The sequence below is a fragment of the Melopsittacus undulatus genome, chromosome Z (genome assembly GCF_012275295.1).
Source record: "Melopsittacus undulatus isolate bMelUnd1 chromosome Z, bMelUnd1.mat.Z, whole genome shotgun sequence".
NCBI classification, from domain to species: domain Eukaryota; kingdom Metazoa; phylum Chordata; class Aves; order Psittaciformes; family Psittaculidae; genus Melopsittacus; species Melopsittacus undulatus.
In genome coordinates, this window is record NC_047557.1 from 85,206,057 (window position 1) to 85,229,229 (window position 23,173).

Genomic DNA, 23,173 nt, shown 5'->3' on the forward strand with positions numbered 1-23,173 from the left:
AGTGTTCCCCAGGAATGCAGCTGCCCGAGCACTTACCCGGCAGTTAAAAATGTAAGGGAGGGGAGAACTAAAGAAAATTAAAGAACAAAACAACCTTGACTTTTTAGGAAAGCCATTTAGAACAAGTTTTGTGACTGTTCAGCCTTAATTATAAGGAAAACCTCGGCAGAAAAATCATGTTTACACCAAAAGACATCTTATGTGACTTCCGGCTTGCACGCCAGAAAGAGTTGGGTTTGGTTTCAAAACAAACAAGTGAACATTCTTCTCTCATCTCCCCACAGTCTTGATATTTTGATATGCTGCAAAGTGAGTGATTCTGTTTTTGTGTCTGACAGTTTTTCTTTTTTCAATAGCCACAAAAAAAAATATTTTTTCAAATCAGTGAAAGCAGGAACATGTCACTAAATGATTGATTGCTTGCTGGGTTTCAGCTTTTGATAATTAAGCTTGACACAATGCCTTCTCTTCACTAGAGAATGGTATTGTGCTAGATTCAAGAAACACATGAAAATGTGAAGTCAGAAAACGAAAACCTTTTAAAAAACCAACTTCTCCCATCTGTTGTGCAGTTCAGAAGGGAATATAACAGTGGAAGAGGCGCAGATTATGGAAAACAGAAGGAGGAGGAGGAGTGGTGATCTCCTTCACAGGCTCCACCTTCCACATGCACGGAAGAACCTCCATGTGAAGTTCTTGTTTCTTGAAGACATGTCTGTATTTTTTTCTTTTTCTTCTTTCTTTTTTTTTTTTTTAACACTAAAATGGATTCACAAAGAGGGAATTTCAATAAGGATTTTCCTGAACAACTGGGTGGGATTTGTAGCACATGTTCAGCTGTATCTTTACAGCTGAGAATGTGTTGAGTATGAAGATGTAGTTCTGCATTGTAGCGAGAACATATTGCTTCATGACAAAAGGGTGGATTTCTAAATGGAAGTCCAGAAGATGTTTCTGGCTGTGATGTGGGGCATTCAGAAAAACCACCTGCAAAACTTGAAATGCATTTTATCTTGGGTTTGCTCAGCAATATTAATGAGCTTTGTGTTTGCTGGCAAAACTGCATCCTTCCAGGCTGTGAAAAGGTTAGCTCCTTTAGTCAGACTTCAAGGTTTAGGCTGGAGTTTTTTAACCTAAAAAAACTAAGACATTTGAGAGAGCCCTGGCTGACCTGAGAATTACAAGGGAGCACCAGGGGTGAACATCCCAGTATTTTGAATTAAAGACAGCTTGCCCTCTAAGTGTCAAAAAAAAATAGCAGTGCACAAGAACCAGGATTTGACCTTACTAAAATTGTAAGACAAGTCTCTGTGCATCTTATGGGAAGCTATACTTTGATAAATACTTTTGACCTGTTATTTAGCTCAGCTTAGACAGCCAACCCAAGCTAAGGCTCTCACTTTCTGTATTATGGAGCCACTTCCAGAGGAATGAGCCCCTCCTCTAGGGTCAGGAGTGACTAGCAGTGACAAACTAAGCCAAAAACTGACCTTGCTGTGTGTCCCCCATCAAAGAGGTAATGGGTGTGCAGAAAGAAGCACTGGGAGAAAGAAGGCCTGAACTGGGCAAAACTCTGAAAGGTGGGTAAAGCTAGGAACTGACTGCCTCACATGCCTGTGGCTTTCCAGAGAGGTTTATCTACAACTGGGGTAGTTTCTTACTGTGACACTTGGTTGTGCACAGCACAATGTGAAGGTAAATCTGTGCTGGACGTATGTGCTGAATAGGGATTGCATAGCTTCCACTGGAAGTAGCTTGTCTTGACATAAAACAGTGAGCCCAGGTCATTAGCTCTCTTTGTATTTTGGGACAGAATGTATGGGTCTTACTTCTCAACTGTTTAAGGACATGAGGGAGAGAGTTAATTACCTTTATCCAAAAGGCATCCCAAACTCTCTGATATTGGGAGCCAGATCTGGTTCAAGAAAGGGGTTCTGGGCAAAATTTGGAAAACCTGGACAAAATTTTCTTTCGAAAGAAGTAGCTGAGGATGCTTCTTGGTCTGAGAGTCAGGAGGTGAACAAACCTTCTTCCTCTTGCTTTTGGTTGAAGGTCTCACTTTTTTATTTTTTTAAAGCAGAACCAGAGGGACTGGCTGACAAACACTTCTGAAAAAATTGCGTTACTTTGTACTGCTCCTTAAGGTTGTTAGTGCTGTCCAAACTAAGCTCCTGTCTTGTCTTTGGTAAATGCCTATGAACTGTCATGTAAAAAGCCAGATAGAAACATCTGCTCCATGTTTTTATCCCCCAGTTTATTCACTGGCTTGTTTCCCTTCTTAAACTGTCATAATATAGTGGCCCAGGAGTTATGGTATTTAATGATGTCTTGCAAATGAAAGCAAGCAAACCTGTGAGTAAATGGGTTACTGTGTTAGGTTGATTTTTCTCTAGTGATTTAAAGCAACTCATGCATGTGTGACCTATGATGAATGTCAGCAGAGGCCTTGGTGCTAAAAGTGGGATCATGCAGCTCCCAGTGGAGTAGCAGTCAGAGCTGTTTGAATTGCAGCAGGGAAGACTGAACCTTGCGACATTTAGGCAGAATGCAAAGTTATTTGGCTTGCTCTTTTTAGTCTTGCAAATTAAATTATCATATGCAGGCAAGAGAAAACAGCAAAAACCATAAATATAAGTGAGATGCTTGCCTGTAGCTGTAGTGATAGATTGTCTGACTGACACTTAACTCACTTCTGCAGATTACTAAAATACTTTCTGAATTGGATACAGCTGGCAAACTGTTCGATAGGAAGCTGAACGCTGGCCCATCCTGTAGCTCCTGTGGTCATACAGGTTGAGAATGTCCCTTTTCTCCTTGCAACTTTTTTGAGGTGTCAAATACTTGTAAAGCTGTGAATGTGCCAGACTTGAAGGGATATAAACCTGGAGAACTTTGCTGTATTCAGTAAATTCTAATAATAAGCTGAATGATCAAACACTGAAAAGAGCAGATTGCTGTAGTTTGATCGACTGTCTGGATAGATGCAGCACTTGCCTGCTGGAAATCCAGGCCTCAGAAATCTCATTTAACTTACATCAGTGGGCCATTGGCAACAGGACTGCTGAGTTTGAATGTGATTCTTTGTGAAATGTAATCTTTACCATTCACTCCTACAATGTGTTTTCTTTCCTTGTGACCACCACACAGTGTTTATTTGATCACGCTGAGAACCCCCATCTTATCTGGTTTTCTAACTTTTTTCTTTTGAAAGAGATAACAGAGGAAGGGGGGATCAGAGCAGGGGGGAGAGTAGTTTTGTGGATAAATATCCTACTTGCATCTGCACAGTTAGTCACAGTTGAATATTAAAGCTCCCGTTACTTTCAGCAGCCTTTAAAATGAGAGTCTGAAATTGTATTAGCTTTTACTGGAGGTGTAGTTTTGTTTTTTTCCCTTCCAGAAAGATACTAAAATGGCTTCATACTGTGAGGTTTACTGAGTGCAGGCAGTGCATACATGAATTAAACAAATAGGCTTAATTTCCTAAGGTCTTACAAGACTGTTAATGGTTAAGCCTTGCTAAGGGATTTTGCTTTCTTCCTTCACAAGTTTTCTCCCCTTCATTTAGAACAACAACATTTTTACTTCATACAGTCACTAGGAAAAAAAAAGTTACTTTGTAAGTGACCCTTGGCTATATTGGCTCTTGTGGCTGACCCTAGGTTAAAGGATACTGAGATAGCTCAAGCCTGCTTTTTGTCAGCATTTCCACTCTACAGGAACTCCTAGAGATGCCTTGGTGGGAATCCAGTGATAAAACTAAAGCTCATTTCTCACTTACAGAAAGGAAAACAAAACTGAGGAAAGAATGTTTCCTGCTACTCTTTGGTCAGTCGATAAGCTTAATTGGGCAGGCCCGCCTGCCGTACATTGATTGTACCTACTAATAAAAGAGCTATTGATTGGCACTTCATTTAGCACTGGCTTGCACGGACTACAGTTCCTGCTAATGTTATTACTACAGCAACCTTTTCCTGTTCCCTAGCTCTTTAGTGCTATAAATTATGGCAAAAAGCCACCAGTGTTTTCAGTATTCTAGGGCTTTTGGACAGTTTTCTTTAAGTTTTTGACCTCCTTAGTACACAGTGTGTCATCTCTAATATGTGTGAAAATGCCTAATGGGATGCAGGAGGAATGTAGATGCTAACTTATTATGAAAAAGTACTGGAATTGTTATGCCTACATCTTATATTTTAAGTGCACCTCAGAAATCAAAGAAATTGATATTCCTTGACATCTATTTAATGTGACTGTGGTTAGTGAGTAGTGGTGGCAGATAAATGGAGACAGATACCTGTATCTGACAACTCACACTATCTTAGCAGCCTTACCCATAGAGGCTGGAGTGCAGGCTCCTGACTATGTGAAAGCTCCAGATAAAGATAGAGGATTGGTTAAATAAACTTAAGAGACTAAAAGCAAACATCTCCAGCAGTCCAGGACAGTGCAAGCGTGGTGCTTGGCTTCTTTACTACCAGTGGAAGATCTGTTCTGAGAGCAAAGGTGTAGTTGGGATGTGAAAGAGTTTTGCTCATTAAACCACAGAGCAATGGTCCTGTGCCCATCATAGGAGCAGATCATGAAGTTAATACCCAATTCTTTACCATAAATAAAGCTTGCCCAGAATTTAATGACGGAGGAGGGAGGCTATGTAATTGAGTGGAGACTGTTGTTTGTGGTTGTAAGGAGTCACTATTGAAAGAGCACCTGCAATGTAGGATTGCTGAGTTGATAAGTATTTTGTTCCAGCTATTCAGAAGTGGGGAAAATATCTCTGATGTTGTTTCTGCAGAGCCCAGAAACTTGTGTCAGCCTTATGGGTGATAATAGTGGAATTTTGACCCCTCATGATGTATATATGGGTCAGTTCTGGAGACCTTAATTGGCATTTAAGTGTGGAGATCAGAGCCTACACCTGGGAGAGAACTCCCTGGGAAGTCTGGCTGCTAGTGTTACAATAGGAGCTGTAAGGTGCTGAGGTCTCCAAACCCTGGTCTTGTGCTCTTTGGAAAAGCACAGCAGTAACTCACTCTATGGACTGAAACTAATATGTACTTTAACTTTTTGTTTGTGTTCCTGTGCATTAACTGGACATAGAGTAACTTGCATGAATCACAGCAGGTCAGAGTTGAGAACAATTCTCTGGAAACTTTTCCCGTAACTATGTGCTAGAAAACAATTAATGGTACCAACAGCCAACACACTTGGTACTTCACAGACTGAATTGTGAATTCAGCTGTAAAGAAATCCAGTGGTCCCTACTGTTAGGTTGGGTTTGGTTTTTTTTTTTCCCACTAAGAAAAACAGTAAGAAATGTTATTAGTAACTCTTTTCTAAACAACTCTTTAAATGTAGGATTGGTGTTCTCTGTTTTGCAGGACAGTGGAGCACATTGCAAGAAAAATAGTTTTAATGTGTTAAATCTCTGATTCCCTTTCTGGAATATTTGCTTTCTCCATTGCTTTAATTTACAATATGGCACAAATACTACTTTGGAGAATCATTGAGCTATGTATGCTGACACCTACATTGCATTAAGATTAATCTCCATTTTGTGTGAGAAACAAAACAGTCATTCTTATATGCAGATCCTTTACCTTTGCACCTCTTATGTATTTTTCCTGACATAAATTATTGAAGAACTTGGTAAACTTAAAATCCAGGAGACATGGCTATGACTGATACTCTAACACTTTTTCAAATGAAAAAATTCTTGGTGGTTAATGAAGTGCTGGAGACAGCATAGCTTGTTTCCTCCTATCAATGGCTATTTATTCCAACAACTAGTTCTAATACATTGTAAAGAACCTTGTATTTTAAAATGCTTTTATAAAAAGCAAAGTCTTAAATCTCAAACAGTGAGATGGGCAAATGAATCTACATGCTATCCCACAGAAAACAGTGTTTTTCACAGTTTTAGAGGTTTAATCTGCAAAACACCAGCATGTAAGGATCACAACTGGAGGCATGAACGCCCAGGGCCTTGGTTTTGGTACATTTATGAACTTCCTAGAGAAACACCACTTTGAGGATCTGAACTGCTTGTGGAGACCTGACATCCCTCATGACTCTTGGGAGTGGTATAAAGTGGTTTTCCTTTTCACTCGCATTATAATACATGCAATGAGGAACAAATTACTTGTGTTTTGCCTAGTAGTGCTTTATTACAACTTTAGGGCCTTTTGCATTGTAGTGTTTACTTTTGGTTTCACTGTCTGAGCTTTTAACTGGTGATTACTGCCCTGCACTGAAGTGCTTTGACTGCATTTATATAGAGGAAAACATCTCATGTCCCTTTGTCTTTCATGAAGTCCTCCTTCCAGTTTTTCTATTGTACCATCTTCAGCATAGTGTCTCTAATTTTGTTTTTATTTTGCTGTGGCAGCAGTTGTACATGGAGCTGCAAGGAACTTGTCACGTTTTCTGTCAGAAAATGGTACTTGGAGGAAACGTTTGTGTACACAGGGAGACAACTCTTGCATGCTGCAATGCCATCAGGACAGCTTTGTGTCTGGGCTTCCCCTGCCAGTCATGTGCGTTCTGGGTTAGGAGGCTGTGAACAGCAGTGCTTACCTCTCTCCTGGGCACGGATATGGCACAACATGGATTCAGGTGGGCAGAGTTACTGGTGCCATTCACTGTCAGCCTCTCTTGCTTTATCTGCTGTCCCTTAGCCTGATCATTACAGACACAGAGCTCACGGGTTTTCTACAGGTTTTACATGGTAATTAAAGATAAAATTAACTGTAAGCAAAGCAAAAATTAGAAAGGAACAGACAAAGCATAATATAGGTGTTTTCCATTTGTTAGTTTTGTGTACAACGTGGAAGTTATATGAATCTGCCCCTGCATTTCCAGCTGCTACTTGCTTAGACACTGTAGATAACATGATATCCCTGTGCCCTGTACTTGTATGAATGCCTGGGATACACACAGGGAATATTCTCAGAAATACCTGTAATGACGCAGGACAAACAGTGGAATAGGATCCATAACAGGATAGGTTAGGGAAGTAATGGTGTACCAGCAAACACTGCAATGTTAACCCAAAAATCAAGACCACAGAATATGATGGGTTAGAAACTGTTGTCTTCTGCTGTCAGTACTACTTTCTGATGATGTGAGCTTGGTTCCTGGTGGGAAGACTCCATTCTTTGGCTGGTGCAAGTTAAAAATCAACAAGCTAATTCCATAATTATTTTTCAAGAAGCAAAATGCAGCCTTGCAACTTGCATTTGGATATACGAGGGTGTGTTTGACAGTGCTTCATACCTCACAGTGCTCCCAAGGCAAGTATTAATTGCCCCATAAAACACATTCTGTCATGTCTTGTGGCTCAACGTGTTATGTGTCTGTGCAAACTTGTTTTATAGACCTAACAGCCCACTACTGCTTCTGAGAAATGTTTTTCTTTTAATGGGGGAAAGAAAAACAACATTTGAAAGTATTATAACGGTGACAGGGAAGAAAGAACACTATAGAATTTCCACCAGCCAGAAAAGCTGTCATGGATTAAACAACTGTTATAAATGGGTGCCCATATATTATTTTGTATTAAGGAGTCTTCTGTCTAGAGAACAAATCCATCTCGCCTAATTTGAAGCATTACCTGATATCTAGGACAAACATTGCCTTGATTTGACTTGGGGCAGAAATAGGAGAGTACGTGCAGCTGTGGCCACATCCCGCAGCTCAGCAATGCTCCAGTGAAGTTGTAGTTGGGGCTCCAGAACATGCCATGGACTTCATAACCTCAGTGCATGTGAAAGCTAGTTTCTGTGGATCTGGCTGTTATTCATCTAACATGTTGCCACAGTAATTATGGCAACTGAAAGCAACAGAGTGGACATTCTAACTATTGAAAATTTAATTATCCTTTCCAAGTCTCCTCGTTCCCACTCGCATATCTCCAGGAATGAGAATGGGCAAGTCAGCAAGCCGATCATAGCCTAGCCCCAAAGATTTACACATGTGCAGCTTCAGTGAGTTCAGAAAGGATTGTTTCCAATGTTTGACTGCAAGCATGTGGCTGAGTGTGTGGAGCCAGGTTCCAAGTAAAGGAGAGAGTATCCCTGTATATACACCCTAATAGGTGTATAGTAGTACTACCTGCAGCGGCTTGTGAGACTATGTCCTTCCACCTAATTTAGGTGTCTTCACTGAAGGACAAGTCTATGCTGAACAGGAAATGCTGCTCCTCTCAATCACCTGGAAGATTATCTTATTCCTTCCTCAAAATCATTTCAGGATTTAATCTTTATGATTAGAGTAAGCTTAGTTCTTCACCCCATTCCTTTCTGGTTGTCTTCAGAACTATAATTGTGAGCAGACTTGTACTCAGATCCCAGTAAGGGGATTGGATTTTGATGTTCCCCTTTAAAAGGTATTTTTAGTCCATTCCTTCCCTGTGCAATAAGTAGTTAATACTGGATTTAGTACCTGCTGTGCTGGGAGCCATTACCTTTGCGATATAGGAGCATTTTATAGCCACTTTTCACTCCATACTGCTGGCAGAATGATTTCATGATGTGTATAGATGTGGAAGATTCAAACCTCGTATTTGTCAATGTGTTGCCAAGTATCAAGCATAGACACCCAATTAAACTGCAATTCAGTTTTTCTTGGTTTGTGCTTTGCTAAATCTGGATGATTCCTCTGCTTTTACCTCAAAAGTGTGGAAAGATCCAACGATATTCAAGTGACAAGTCTCTGGAAAGGAGATCTGACTGAAGTTTACTCATTAAAATCTGCAAAAATACAATTTTCTCTGCCAAAACTAAGCTGAAGGTCTTGCTGAGATTTGGGCCGGAATTTTTGTGTTGCTGCATATGTTATATGACATACATTACTTCTGTGTATAATACATGATATTTTCAGGCACTGCTGCTACACGGTAGTTGAGCAGGAAATTGTTTTTATTCTCGAGTAATGTGATGTGAAAGGATATTCTAATTTATGAATAAGTAAATCTTGCTTTCACAAGAGTTAATTCCATTATGTATAAATACTTTTCATTTTACAGCTGTAAAATCAGTTGAAGCTGAGACCTAATTCATAAACAAACATTTTGAAGATTTATGAAACATTCCCTTTGTGTTTTCTTTGGGACGCACAAGGAGCATGCTCCCCTAGCCCATGTAAATTATCCCTTGTGAAATCCATTTTTGTGATTTATCAATCCTCTCTACCTTTGCTTGCAGGCTAATGTATCTGAGAGCTACAGTGTGTAACAGACCCTTAAATCAATGGGAAATAAGAAGGTTTATTAAAGTAGATTGAGAAAAAGTTGGAGGGGGCAGTTCCACAAACCACTACTCATGTCAGTGTCCTCGCTGCTTCCAAGTCAAAGGACGAGCTTTGTGCTCCTGGCACTGTGCTACCCGGTGTTGTCAAGGGTGCTCAGCCTGTTTCTGCTAGAGCTGAGGCAGTGCTCTGAGCTGGAGTAGGGATGGGAGGCCAAGAAAAGCAGCTGGTTTTGAGGTGATAAAAAATACCTCTTTTGGAAGAAAAAATAGGATAAGGAGGAAAAGCGTGAGGATGAGGAAAGCCATGCAATTTTAGAGTTGATTCTGTATAAAAGCTGTTTCTTGCCCGTCAGAAACAACAACAACAACAAAAAAGAAAAAGACACCAACCAAACAAAAAGCCAAAGCAAAAAAAATCAACAAGAAAAAACCCTAAACAAAACCCCCACAAACAAATGTGCATGCAAATCCTGTGAATCACACTGCTTCAGAGTAAGCTCCTGTGAGGGTAGCATTTCTTTATAAGAAATGTGATATCTTGTAATTTTGATGCACATAGTGTTTAACCCTTAAAAAAAAAAAAAGTCTATGGCCTTGGATAGTTTTCTTCAGTCTTCAGTTTCATGGCTGGGACTTGTTACGAAACTCCCAGGTCATGTTTACAGAGTAAATGCTTTCAGAGTCCAGGGCTTGCTGCCTGACTAGAGCTCCAGGAGGGGACCATCATTTCAAGATGGCATCTTGGAACATACCATTGGAACATTAGATGTTCCTTCAGGTTTATTTTCTTGACTACTGATAGAGAATTTTCTTTGGTAGCACCTGGCAAGACATTCCTGTTCAGGTTGAGAGCCCGGAATCTGATAAAAATGAGGTTGTCAAGAGTTGTCACCAACAAGACTGAGCTGGGGAGAAAAGATACTTTAGTTTTTCTGGGTCCTAAAATAGGGCAGGTCCCAAGGCCATGGAACTCCAGCAAGCAGCCCCTGGAGGCATGGAGAGCTCTCACAACACAAGGTCAAGACCAGAACATCTGCCTGTGAAGAGCAGGAAGGAGAACACATGAAGAAAGGGAACAGGTATTCTTGAAATTAGTTACTGCAGCTTTGGAGCTGCAGCTTGTTGCAGTGGTTTTGGAGATGGGATGAATGTAACACAATCTCTGCCCACTGCAGGTTAGGACAAGAACTTTCCTTAGGTTAAACTTCATAGAATCATAGAATAGTTAGGGTTGGAAAGGACCTTAAGAACATCTAGTTCCAACCCCCCAACATGGGCATGGATGCCTCACAAAAGGTCATGTCACCCAAGGCTCTGTCCAACATTGCTTTGAACACTGCCGGGGATGGAACGTTTACACTTCTAATTGGGAAACCTGTTCCAACACCTCACCACCCTCACTGTAAAGAACTTCTTCCTTACATCTAACCTGAACTTCCACTGTTTAAGTTTAAACCCCTTGTCCTGTCAGTACAATCCCTGGTGAAGAGTCTCTCTCCAGGATCTTTATACGCCCTCTTCAGATACTAGAAGGCTGCTATGAGGTCTCCATGCAGCCTTCTCTTCTCCAGGCTGAACAGCCCCAACTTTCCCAGGCTGTCTTCATACAGGAAGTGCTCCAGTTCTCCTGATCATCCTCATGGCCTCCTCTGGACTTGTTCCAACAGTTCCATGTCCTTTTTATGTTGAGGACACCAGAACTGTCCTCAATACTCCAAGTGGGCTCTCATGAGAGCAGAGCAGAAGGGCAGGATCACCTCTTTTGACCTCTGGTCACTGTCTTTTTGATACAACCCAGTATACAGTTGGTTTCTGGGCTGTGGGCACACACTGAAACCAGCTCATGTTCAGTTTCCTGTCGACCAACACCCTCAAGGTACATTTGAAAGGGGGAAGCGAGTGCACCAAGTGCACCAAGTTTTTCAAGCTGCAGTGTGATATCTTAAGTCTCAGTAACTGGATCATTTTGAAAACATCTCCTTAAATATATCACATCACATTTAGAAAAATGCTTAGCTGTAAGAATTGTCTGGCTAGAAGTCCAAAGCCAGGCAGTCAGGGGAAGCCAAATTCATGAATGTCAGCCCATGTTCCTGAATATTTAATGATGAGAACTAATATAATTCACATGGTTTTGCTGCTTTCAACTCTCTAGTCCAGCTTCCAAATTCTTGCCTAAAGCATCAGTGCCCACACAGGGGAAATATAATGTATCTCATGATGTTATCACATACACCGCTTACCTAAATATCACACTTAATGCTCAGCATTACACAAACTCATGATTACCCTGAAAAATGGGTTTTGGTGTCTGCTCCCTGATGCAGGATATGGGTGAGGCTGAGCCCAGACTGTGGTTTGGCCCAGGCTAGTACATGGCTGAAGATTTGTTACTAACAGTTGCACTTCAGAAGTATTGCTATGGAAGAATGAGCTTGGACCAGAAAAGTGAGACTTTTTTTGTTACTGATTCTTTAAAGAAGCTTCCACCTTCCTGTGAATAGCCACAAAATATTACCAAAAGCCACAAAGCAGGCAAATTTACCAAAATAGAGAAGAAATTCAAACCCCAGCAAGTCCAGGGCAGCTTGCCATTCATCTTTTACAATTATATGTTCATGTTCAGTGGCATATTCATATGATCTGACTCTCCATGGAATTGTAATTTGATGACACTAATGATTATCGAGGAATAATTTTTTCACTGGGGAGAAAAATGTAGCACAGCCAATTTGGGTGATGGCATAAGTGGTTCAATAGTTTAAATACTAATAAAAATTGAAATATCTTATGAAGGGTTAATTGGAGGGCTTTTTTTTCAAGCCCACTTAGCTAAAAGTAATTAAAAAGAAGAGAAAAAACAACATAATTGAGGCTACTGATATTGGTGAGGGTTAAAAAATGAAAAACGCTGTGTCAGATTCTGTCCTCGGAGAGCCTGCAGAGCCCTCAGGCACCACATTCACAGTCATTTCAGGGAAGTAAATAACAAAAAGAGAAAAATATCTTAGACCATTGGCTGGAGAAGGGCTTAAAAATATTAAGAAAGAAGACAAGAACAATAAACAGTCCTTTCAGCTTTCCCAAAAGGAGGAAGACTGTCAAGAGTATAGTTTAAAAAAAAACCCAACATATCCAGGAGCTTCTGGGCATGAATGAGCTTAGCTCTGGTGATGTTTCAGTGACACACATCAAAGCATACCTTCTATGTGTAAATTTGCCTGACACATTTTTAAGGTCTCCGTGGGGTATTTGCTGCTGTTATCAGTTAAACCTGAGAACTCTAATTATATTACATTTAAAATTTGATGGCCTGTTTTATGCAGGAGGTCAGCCCAGACTGTAATGGTCCCTGCTCGCCTTCCTATTTATGGATGTAATGAGTAAAGGGTCTCATCCTGAAAACGCTCAGGCAGCTGAGTGTATTAGCAGCATATAATAGGTGATTTTGATCACATTAACCACAGCACTCAGTAAAGTTTTATCTCAAAATATTTGGAAACTGGAACATAAAATATCTATCACTGTTTCCTTAAGCTGAAATATTTACTGCCAAAATTTAAAGCTACAAGACTTTCTACATGTGTTTTATGTAAGGGATGGGTTTAAGTTACTCCTTAATTCTGGTCGTGTCTGTTTAGACGCGTGCTGTTAATTCAGCCTGAATCTATGTAATGAAGATGTCTTTGGACTGGAGAGAAACTTTCCTTGTGCTACAGTGTGAATCGCTAGCTCTTGTCTTTGTTTTATGGACTGTTACTAGAGACATTCATATTCTGTCATCTCACACTGTTCTATCTACAACTTCCAAGACTTACTAAAGGGAGAAGTGGTTTTGATAGGAGCTCATTTTTTTCACATCTAACCCTCTGCTGCTCCAATTCCAATAAAACCGTGAGACTTGGACTAGTAAGGACATTTCATTCTGTTATCTTGGATCTGCTCCCTAAGGGAGCTAACACTGTTTTAGCTTTGTCACTTCAGAATGCAGCTAGTGTCTAGGAGGTTGAAAAATGCACTGTCCCCTTGATGCCTCTTCTAGGTTATTAGATTCTTAGATGGATCATTGTCAGGAAACACTGTCAAAACCCAATCTTAAAAGCCTAAAATACAAACTAACAGAAACACAGAAAAGATGAGTAAAAGATCTTTTTCTCATTCACTCTAATGTGCAGTTTGAGCCAATTTAATTACTTTCTTGTTTATAAGCATGTAAAATTAACAGCTACTGGTTCTCTTATTTACAAAGATTAATTTAATATCAGATGTACACCCTGATGTATTCTCTACCTTAGCTTTTCTCAATAGTTGCATGTATTTCAGCCTTTTCTGAATAAGTCTCTTAATTGTGAGTAGATCAAGAATCACTTTGTGTTGTAATTCCCATCCAATCTCATAAGCCAAGCAGAGTGCTTGGGTATTGGTTCTCCATGGAATACTGAAATGGCATAGCACCAAATGTGGCACCACCCTTCCTCTGGCACTACCCATGTATCTGACTTGCTCTTAGCAAATTGTTTATTGGCACAGCAGACTGGAGAGCAAGCTCTGCTGGGGCAAGGACTTGAGAAGGGCTGGTTTTCTGTAAGGTAAATACACAGTCCTGGTTGTCATATCTAACTCCAGACTTAATCGGTACTTAATCTCCTGTATGATGGAACCTTTGTGATTTGAACACAGAAAACAGCTTGAGGGAGGCTGGAGTTTCAAGCATGACAGTAATCTGATTGTTTTAGTCCACAAGCCCAAACTGAGGAATCCTTGAAAGGTCTTATGGTAGAAGTATGTGTTTAGAGACTCCAAAAGGGGGTCTATGAAGGTTGCCTTGCTCCTTTATGGAAAGTTTCATCTGGTGCCTAAAGGAGTTTAAAGATAAAATAAAGAAAAAACTCATAAAGGGGGCTTATGAGAAAGATTGAGAGAGACTTTTTAACAGGGCCTGTTGTGATAGGACAAGGCATAATGCTTTTAAACTAAAAGAAGGAAGATTAAGACTAGACCTAAGGAAGAAATCTTTTACAGTGAGGATGGTGAGCCACTGGAACAGGTTACCTAGAGGGGTAGTGAATACCCCGTCCCTAGATACATTCAAGACCAGGTTGGATGGGGCTTGGAACAACCTAGTCTAATGAAAGGCGTCCTTTTCTGTGGCAGGGGGTGGGAACTAGATAATCTTTAAGGTCTCTTCCAACCCAAACCAGTCTATGATTCTAGGAAGCAGGGCTAAAGGGATGATAGGGAGGGACTCTTCATTAGGGACTATAGTGACAGGACAAGGGGTAATGGGTTAAAACTTAAACAGCGGAAGTTTAGATTGGATATAAGGAAGAAATTCTTTACTGTAAGGGTGGTGAGGCACTGGAATTGGTTGCCCAGGGAAGCTGTGAATGCTCCACCCCTGGTGGTGTTCAAGGCCAGGTTGGACAGAGCCTTGGGTGGCATGGTTTAGTGTGAGGTGTCCCTGTCCATGGCAGGGGGGTTGGAACTAGATGATCTTAAGGTCCTTTCCAACCCTAACTATTCTATGATTCTATGATACTGTGATCTGAAAAGGAATGGGAGGGAACGCAAGTTCAGACTCCATGCAGTTCAAACTGCATGTGTGCTAATACTGTTGCTTATTGGTTCTTAAATTGAGCTGCTCCAACAGTGCTGCTTGCAAATAACTATATGAGTCCACAGATCTTGTGTGTAATTCTGCCTAAGTTAATATGTAGGAAAGAAGAGAAGATGAGGTGGAGCTAGAAGAGTGAAAGCTGCAGATACTCACAGATTTCTTGTCACGAAATTTCCATTTATGCATGCAACACCCATGTAAATTGGTTTGTGTGGGGCACGTAAATGCATTTACAGGTCCTGGGCTGAGCTTCAGAGAGGAACAGCTATAGGAGGCTCAATGACATTGCCTAAACTTCCCTGGGAACATCCGGACTTAACTGGAGTTAGTAGTAATCCCTAGGCACTGACTGGAGACAGTCTGCAGGACTGTATCTTCTCAGTACAGGTGTAAACTTGAATCAGGGAAGGGAGGTGGGACTTGGGGGGGGGGGTGTGAGATGGAGATTAGGAAAAGCTGAAGAGGGCTAAAAAATCTGAGGTCAGAAGGCAAATTTCACCAGGGGAAGTGGCTTGCAAGTGCTTCATCTCAGAAATTCTTTACTGTTAGGGTGGTGAGGTACTGGAATGGGTTGCCCAGGGAGGTAGTGAATGCTCCATCCCTGGCAGTGTTCAAGACCAGGTTGGATGAAGCCTTGGGTGATATGGTTTAGTGTGAGGTGTCCCTGCCCATGGCGGGGGGGTTGGAACTAGATGATCTTGAGGTCCTTTCCAATCCTCACTAGTCTATGATTCTACGATCTCTGATATTTGGCTTGATGCCACAGTCTAAGCCTAAATAATTTGTGATGTAATGACAAAAGCTCCTTTGGCTTTCATGTTACACAGGACCTTCTGAATTTTTAAGGATTCAGTCATAGCTGCTTTATATGTGGATGGTTTTACATTTAACTAGGTGCTGCTAATTTTCAGTTTAGTCTATTTATTCTTAGTTATGAGGAGCAGAAGCAGCTGCTAATTCCCCCTGAGACTGTTCATGTAGAGTACCTGCACCCACCCACGTATCCTCATAAATTTTCCTGAACTAAAATGAGCTCTCAGCATTCATTTACTTGCTTTAGGCAGATTTAAGTGGGAATATAAATCTGCATCCGCTTTTTGATTCACAAATCCATTTTATTCCATAAAGAATTAATGCAGCCACATATGAAAACTGCATCTCTGTTTCTGCTAAGTTATAGTCTTTCCTTCTGTCAGATTGTTTCTCTCCCCTGCCCCCGTTTGCCTGCTCCCATACTGCTAAATAATGGTAGTTTTAGTATTGCCAGAACAGAATATTCGCTAGCAATTCTCAATTCTGACATCCTAAAGCCCTAGAGTCATATTTCAGGCCTGGATGGCACTTAAAGGCCCATAATCTTTTGCTGAATGGGTTTTGCAATACGCAAGCTGAGGCAAATTATTCAGTTTAAGGACCTGAGCTGCTCCGGGAATTCAGAGCTGGAGCATGGTGCACACCATTGTTTTTAATTATTTATTTATTTAGAAAATGTTTGAGCAGGAAAACCTGCAGGGATGGAACATTCCACATACCGTTAGTTCCTGGCACCGCAGCCTTGGAAAATACAGCTATTATACCACTGTTGGCATTCAGGTTCAGGCACAGAGTAGAAAACCCACCTGGAAAAAAAACCCAGTGAAGAAGACTGGGAGAGGGATGGAAGAAGATGATGATCTTTGAGGGGTCAGTCTTTTACAGTCAAGGAGCATGGGATTTAGTAACAATAAATACAATCTGCAGACCATGCTGATAATGATGCCTTGATTTGCTGGATGCAAAAAAAATGTATTGAAGGAAAAAAAATGTCAGTTTTCCCTATATGGCTTGGGAAGGAGCTTTCATAGAATCATAGAATGGTTGGAAAGGGCCTTTGAGATCATCTAGTTCTAACCCCCATGCTGTGGGCAGGGCTTTTGGGGCCTCTGAGGCCTCTGATGCAATTAGAGAGTAGTACCAAGGTGAATTTAAACACCCTTTCTTGCACAAAAAAAATTCTCTGTGACAAGGCATTGGAATTTCATATTCCCTGGAAAAATTTTCCAGGATACTGCAAGGATATATCAGAGTTAATAATTTTATGCTATGGCTGATGAAAGATTCCCAAGGATGCTTCAGTAACTAAGTAAGGATTCCCCATGTGAGCTGAGTGATACATCAGGGTACATGATTACATATGGTAGCCTTACTACCTTCTAGATAAGATGCAAAGCAAGTCTGACTGTAGCAGGACAGAAGATTTCTTTAAGCCTCAGATAAAAAAAAGGGGATATATATTTTGTGTACTTAATACTATCAATAACTCAAGATATAAATAGTCTTTATTTCCACAGTTTTAGAATTCAGTCTGTTTCTACATATATTTTTCTTCTGATAAACTCAGTAACTATTTATTCTTCCTCTTCTTACCCCTTAATGAAGTTTATGGATTTGCACCAGGATCATGCCCTTGTTACAACATGGGTAAACATTTTGGGTTGTGCTTGCAGGCACTGCAGGTCTGCTAGGAAATCAGCCGTGAGCATCCAGATCTTCAGCCGAGTATGTTGATATCTTTTGTTTCCTCTGCTGAAAGAGTTCTGCCCTATAACAAGCTTCTGCACTGAAAGCAAAATATGGGAGTATTTTAGAGGCAGGTTTGTAAGTGTGGAATCTTCTGAGTCAAAATGCATGATCAAAATTGGATAATCTTACATTTAGCAAGGTTAATGTTACACTTCCTTAGTAAAGATATCCAAAGATCAGTGTTATAGGCATAAATATAATATGTATTGTAAAGTTAGAGCAGCAATCCATTTGATGTTTCTTGCTCAGCTTGCATTGCTCAATTTTATGACTTAGATGGGAGACCCCTGAAGATTTGCAAGCTAAAATCTGGCTGTTAAATGAGATTTTTTTTTCATTGCAACAAGTATTTCTGAGGAAATATTAATTTCTAATGTGAATATGAACAGAAGAAAGCAGATGATAATGCAGTAACCATTCAAATTTAAATGTAAGGGGCAAAATCCACAGTATGATTTGTGGTTATGGAGTTATGCTGTTTTGCACCAGCCTGGAATCTGGTGCAAATTTCCAATCCCTTTGGCATGCAAGCTTTGTAGCTCAGTAATGCTGTTCAATCACATTACATGCATCTATTTCTTATGCTCAGTTGTTTTGTTGTTGTTTTTGTTTTTTTTTTTTTTCAGGATTTACCTAAAATTACAGGAGAAAGCATCCTTTCTAACCTTATTACTCCTCTTTGTAGTGTCACATCCACTCAGTGGCCTTGTTCCTGCTGGTGCTGCTGTCTGCATGTGCTGGATTTCACCAGCCTACCTGGGGACGGAGTGGTTGGCACATGCTGCTGTTGCTTTCTGGCAATGCCAGTGTAGTTTAACTTCAGCAACTGAAGGACCAGAGGTGCCAACAGTTTAAAGGCATAGCTCTCATTGAACATGAAGTATTTAAATTCGTATGGCTTTCTACCCGCTGGTAAGAAAGTGTTGGCAGCTTTCACCTTGGAACTCTGATCATCTATTCTTTTTTTCCTCCTCAAAGTTTGTGCAGGCTAAGCTAGCAATGCCTGAGGTGCTGCCTTCATGGAGCTGCTCAGAATCACTTCTTGCCAGATAATAGGGCTTCTGAAAAAGGGAACTTCATCACTTTACATTTTTTTTTTGTGTCATCAGTCTCTCTGAACAGCTTTTTGGCAGCCTGGAGCAGTTAGATGGGATAACTGCAATTAAGGTGCTGCTGGCAGAAAACTACTTTAAGTTGACTTTGCTTATTTGTTTCAAAAGTCCATGGTTTTTGCTTTTCTTTTGGCTGTAATTCAATTGGAATTCAATATTTAATAGAGGAACTAATGGTACCAGTCAGCATCAACTGAGTTTGTGCTCTGCATGTAGGTTCTACATGGGTTTGAGCATGCAGCTCTGCTAAGGTCTCAGCCAAGACTTACAGCTTTCAAAACCGCTGGGCTCATGTGCTTCAGTCTATCTCAGTCTGTTGTGGAGATTTGGTAAAGCTTCCTCCATAAAGCACTGGCTGTAAGAACATACCCCTGATCATGGGAGTTGTAAGCATGCTCACCCTGTTGCAGGAAAGCACTGAGCAACACTGTTCCCACCAAGGTTTTTCTCCTCTCACAAACACCCATTTACTGCCCAGCGCAGTCTAGGTGTATGGTACTAGCCAGCAAGCAAGCAAGGAACAAGGCAGGGACAAGTCAAATTGTTAAAATAATTGGGCCATCCATTAGTTTACGCAGTCAAGTTGCTGGGGACTTGAAAGAGTGCTTGAGGTCTTGGCCCTCCATTTAATGGGTCTCGGTACAATGGCAGCAGTCTGACTGTGACTGGTATGTTCATCAAGTTGTAAGGCTGGAGAAATTAGCCAGGACCCTGGCTATCTGGGCCCATGATCTTTATCGAGTTGGCTGTCTTAAAGCCTATCTTTTTGCCAGGCACTTCATTGTACTCAGACATAATTCACTGTTGACTTATACATATATTTGAGCACCTAACTAATCTCCTTTGTACTTTGCAATAGGCAGTGCTGGGGATACCAATGTCAATATACAAATGTGACTTGTGGATTGTGTTTTCTACATAAAAGAATTGTATGTGTATTATTGAACATATTATTCTTGGCATTTTGGCATGGATTGCTGCCTCCTGAAATATTCTGTAGGCTTTATATACTTTTACATTGCTAAGCTGTATTATATTTCCTGTATTTGCATTGGCATAATTGATTGAATTTAGCTAAAACCTTGGATTTTGTTCAGCTTGCTGGTGGAAATTTATTTTACTGTATAGCCAGATACATACAAAGTCTTGAAAATAGAGGGTGTGGAGAATCAGTTGCTTGTTTGCTTCAAGTATCCCAGGAATAACACAGTATTATAGGGCTTTGAAACAGCTTAGTCCCAAAGCATAAAAGTACTGAAGATGAGAATTAGAAGTGTAAGGAAGACTTTCCACTTAATATGGTCTTGAAGTTTCTAAGAGCCTGTGAAATGCTTGTCATTGGCATGACAAGTCCTAAATCAGGCTGAATTCAATGGTTCAAGGCTGTGAAGGCATATCAGAGTGTTCTGGTGGGATTCTGGCATCTGCAGCTGCAAATCCCACCAGAGCACTAAGAGATGTGTGGAATTGTTGGCTGCTGTGGATGTTTCAGAAGTGTGATAGATGGACTTGCTGTATGTTTCAGAGAAACATTCCAGCTTCACTTGAATTAATTGGGAGACACCAGGATTTGAGGTGGATCTCAAGTCAAAGCCTGGCACTCAGTATGTTTGAGATTCTGGGTTGTAGTGCCAGCTTTGATAAAGGAAGAGCTATACAAAGAAAAAAAAACAGAAAATAAAGATAGAGAAAGAGAGAAAAATAAGAAAGATGAGGCATATTAGAATAATCCAAATAATAATCCAAATAATAATACAAAGAAAATTTAAAGTGGGGAAAGATGTAGATACCTGGAAACTTAGTGATATCAGAGATCTTCAGTGACTACTAAACAAAGTGTGACTTATGCCAATTCCTAAGGGGTTTTCTGATTCAGATTGAGGCTAACTGTATGAAAGATGTCTTGCTTTCTTTACCTTTAACAATATTGAACAAACAAAAAAAAATTAAAGTTGTTTTATTTGTTGGGATTTTTTTTAGGTTTTTTTTTTTTTCCTGAAGAGATAAAGTGCTTTCTTTCATACCTTTCTTTCAACCCTTGTCTTCCACATTCAGATCTATTTGAGAACAGTTGTTTCATCCAATTATACTCAACTCATTAGATGCACTAAATTTCATTTTTTCAAACTTCTTGTTTTCCAAGTGTTTGTCTCCAGGAGGGAATTCTCTTCTGTGTGGCTGAGGTGTGTGTTTATTGTAGCTCTGTTTTCACTGGCAGTGAAGTTCTGAGGAGTCATTTCCTTCAGGCTTGATGCATCCCAGTTGCTTATTTGAACTGTTTCCCAAGGTACAAGGTAGATTGATTAGTTGGAGAAAGATCTGACCACAGTACAAAAAGTAATTTCCTTATCTGGGAAAGATGTCATTATTGTTCATTCCTAAAATATGTCAGCAGTACCGAGAGTACCTCTAGTAACATTTGGAGATGGTCATGGCTATTCTCAGAGGTCCAGTGTGTCCAAATTGAAACTGAGACTGCGAAGGTCTGTGAAACACTAATGTGGTGATTTTGGGATTATGAATGTAACAGACCATAGTCAAAGCCTGTGCAGCCCATTCCTAAGGGTTTTTTTTTTTTTGTTCAAATTGAGTCTAACAGTATGAAAGATATCTTACTTTCTTCACCTTTAGCAAACTAAAAATATTATTAAAAATACTTTCATGCCTACCCCCTGGTCTTGTGCAAGATCTCCTCTTCTGCTGGAAAAAAAAAATTTACAGTTTAGACCCTTGTGTGTTCCTGTTTCCTGTGTTCAGATCAACCTTCTATGGAGCCTGTGTAGTAATTAAATGACTGATTAATGCCGATTTATGTTATTTTTATGTTCAGTTTAATTCCACAGAAATGTTTTATATCAGAGTTCAGCTGAGTTAGTCCTCATGTTGAAGTTGTCTCCTCCGTTGTTAGGAGCAAGTAGAAAATATTTTGAGGAAAGAAGGAGAAAAAGGAATACACAGTTTAGCATGAGCATGAGAACAAAGCTCAGGTGGACTATGATGTCTTTGCAAGACAGGGAGATGTAAAGAGCTATTGAATCTGAGCCTCTATCTCTTTGCACATGAATCTTTTTCCCCACTGTGATATGGAGATCATGCACTTTGAGTTCAGTATTCTCTTTGGTAGTAGAATAATGAATTATATAAAAGGTAGTTTCCCTTTATTAGGTGTAAAAAGAAAAAAAAATATGGATGAAGGCTGCCTTCTGCAGTGTAGACTTCAACTGCTATGGAAAAGGAGGGTCTTTGGGTTTGGTTTGGATTCTGTTTCTTTCAAATAGATGGTTCACAGGTTTTCAATATAGAGTGTAAATTTTATCCCAAAGATGCTAAATTCTTATCAGAGAGATACTTTAGTGTGGGTGGAAGTTTTATTTGTGAAGTTTGCATATCTGAAAGACTAGGTGATGAGTTATCACCAAAATATGTCTATTCAGCATTGGCAATGCTGACCCAGATGCTCCTGACAGGGGAAAAACTGCTTCACTGACGTGGGCAAGACAACTTGCCCTTATTCTCATCTAAGACAAGGAAAAAATGTAGGGTTCTATTAAAATGAAGATATTACACACATTGCTTGCTCTCATTTACTTGCTCTATTGTCATCTTTTAACATAGATTGATGTGAAAGATAAAACAGTGTTATTAAAATCATGGCTCTAGGTTGGCCCTCAGCTGGTGATGGATTTATTAACCAGTACATCTTGTGTGCCTGCATACATAGTAGGTTACCAAGACTAGTAACAAGAATGATACAGAAGGTATTTGCCATTGCAGTTTCAAAGGCATCCACACAAAGCACTTGTCCATCAAAATTAGCTTCAGGCATTTAATGGCAACCACCCTAACATACAAATATAACCTTTTAGACCCATTTCCAGCAAGGCACTGGAGTGTTCTCCCAAATGAATGGCTAGCAGTTCTAGTGAGATAGCAACAGGAAAGACTATTGAACATAAAGGAAAATGGAATAGTTAGGATGTTCTTTTTTTTTTCATATTTATTATTCCAGATTATGGAATTTGGTCTTCTCATTTTGTGTCATTATAAGAATCAAATCACTGAAAGCATTTTGGCCTAAGTTCCTCACTTAGGAACATAAGTACAATGACCATAAATTTACAGGTGCAGATGGAATGTGAACAATTCTTTATTTACAGAAGGTGGTAATCTGCAATTTCTCAGTTCAGTGCAAATAAGTTTTATTTTTATAGTTGGTCTTATTAATATAATTCTATATGTAACAGCCAGAGTATTGTCTGGAATATTCTGCATTGTTAGTGACATTTTAATAAACTCATAATAGAGTTGAAAATGGTAATTTGAAGTAGCTTATTTGTGGGGATTTGACTTAAAATGCATGTCTGTCTGTCTCTGTGCATGTGTGTGAGAAGGAGAGAATGAGCCGTCAAAAAAGGGAAAGCAAATTACTTTAGGAGCTACATCGGCTTCAATTATTAGTAATTTAAATACAGGACCTCTTTAGGGGCTTTAGAAATGAGGCCACTGAATCTGTTTTGATCTGGATTCTTTACAGACAACAAAAGGGTTAACTGCCTGGAAGAAGGTGGGCATTTTGAAGCACATTTTGCCTATGAGATAAAGATCATATGAAAATTTACATGTTAATAGAACATTTA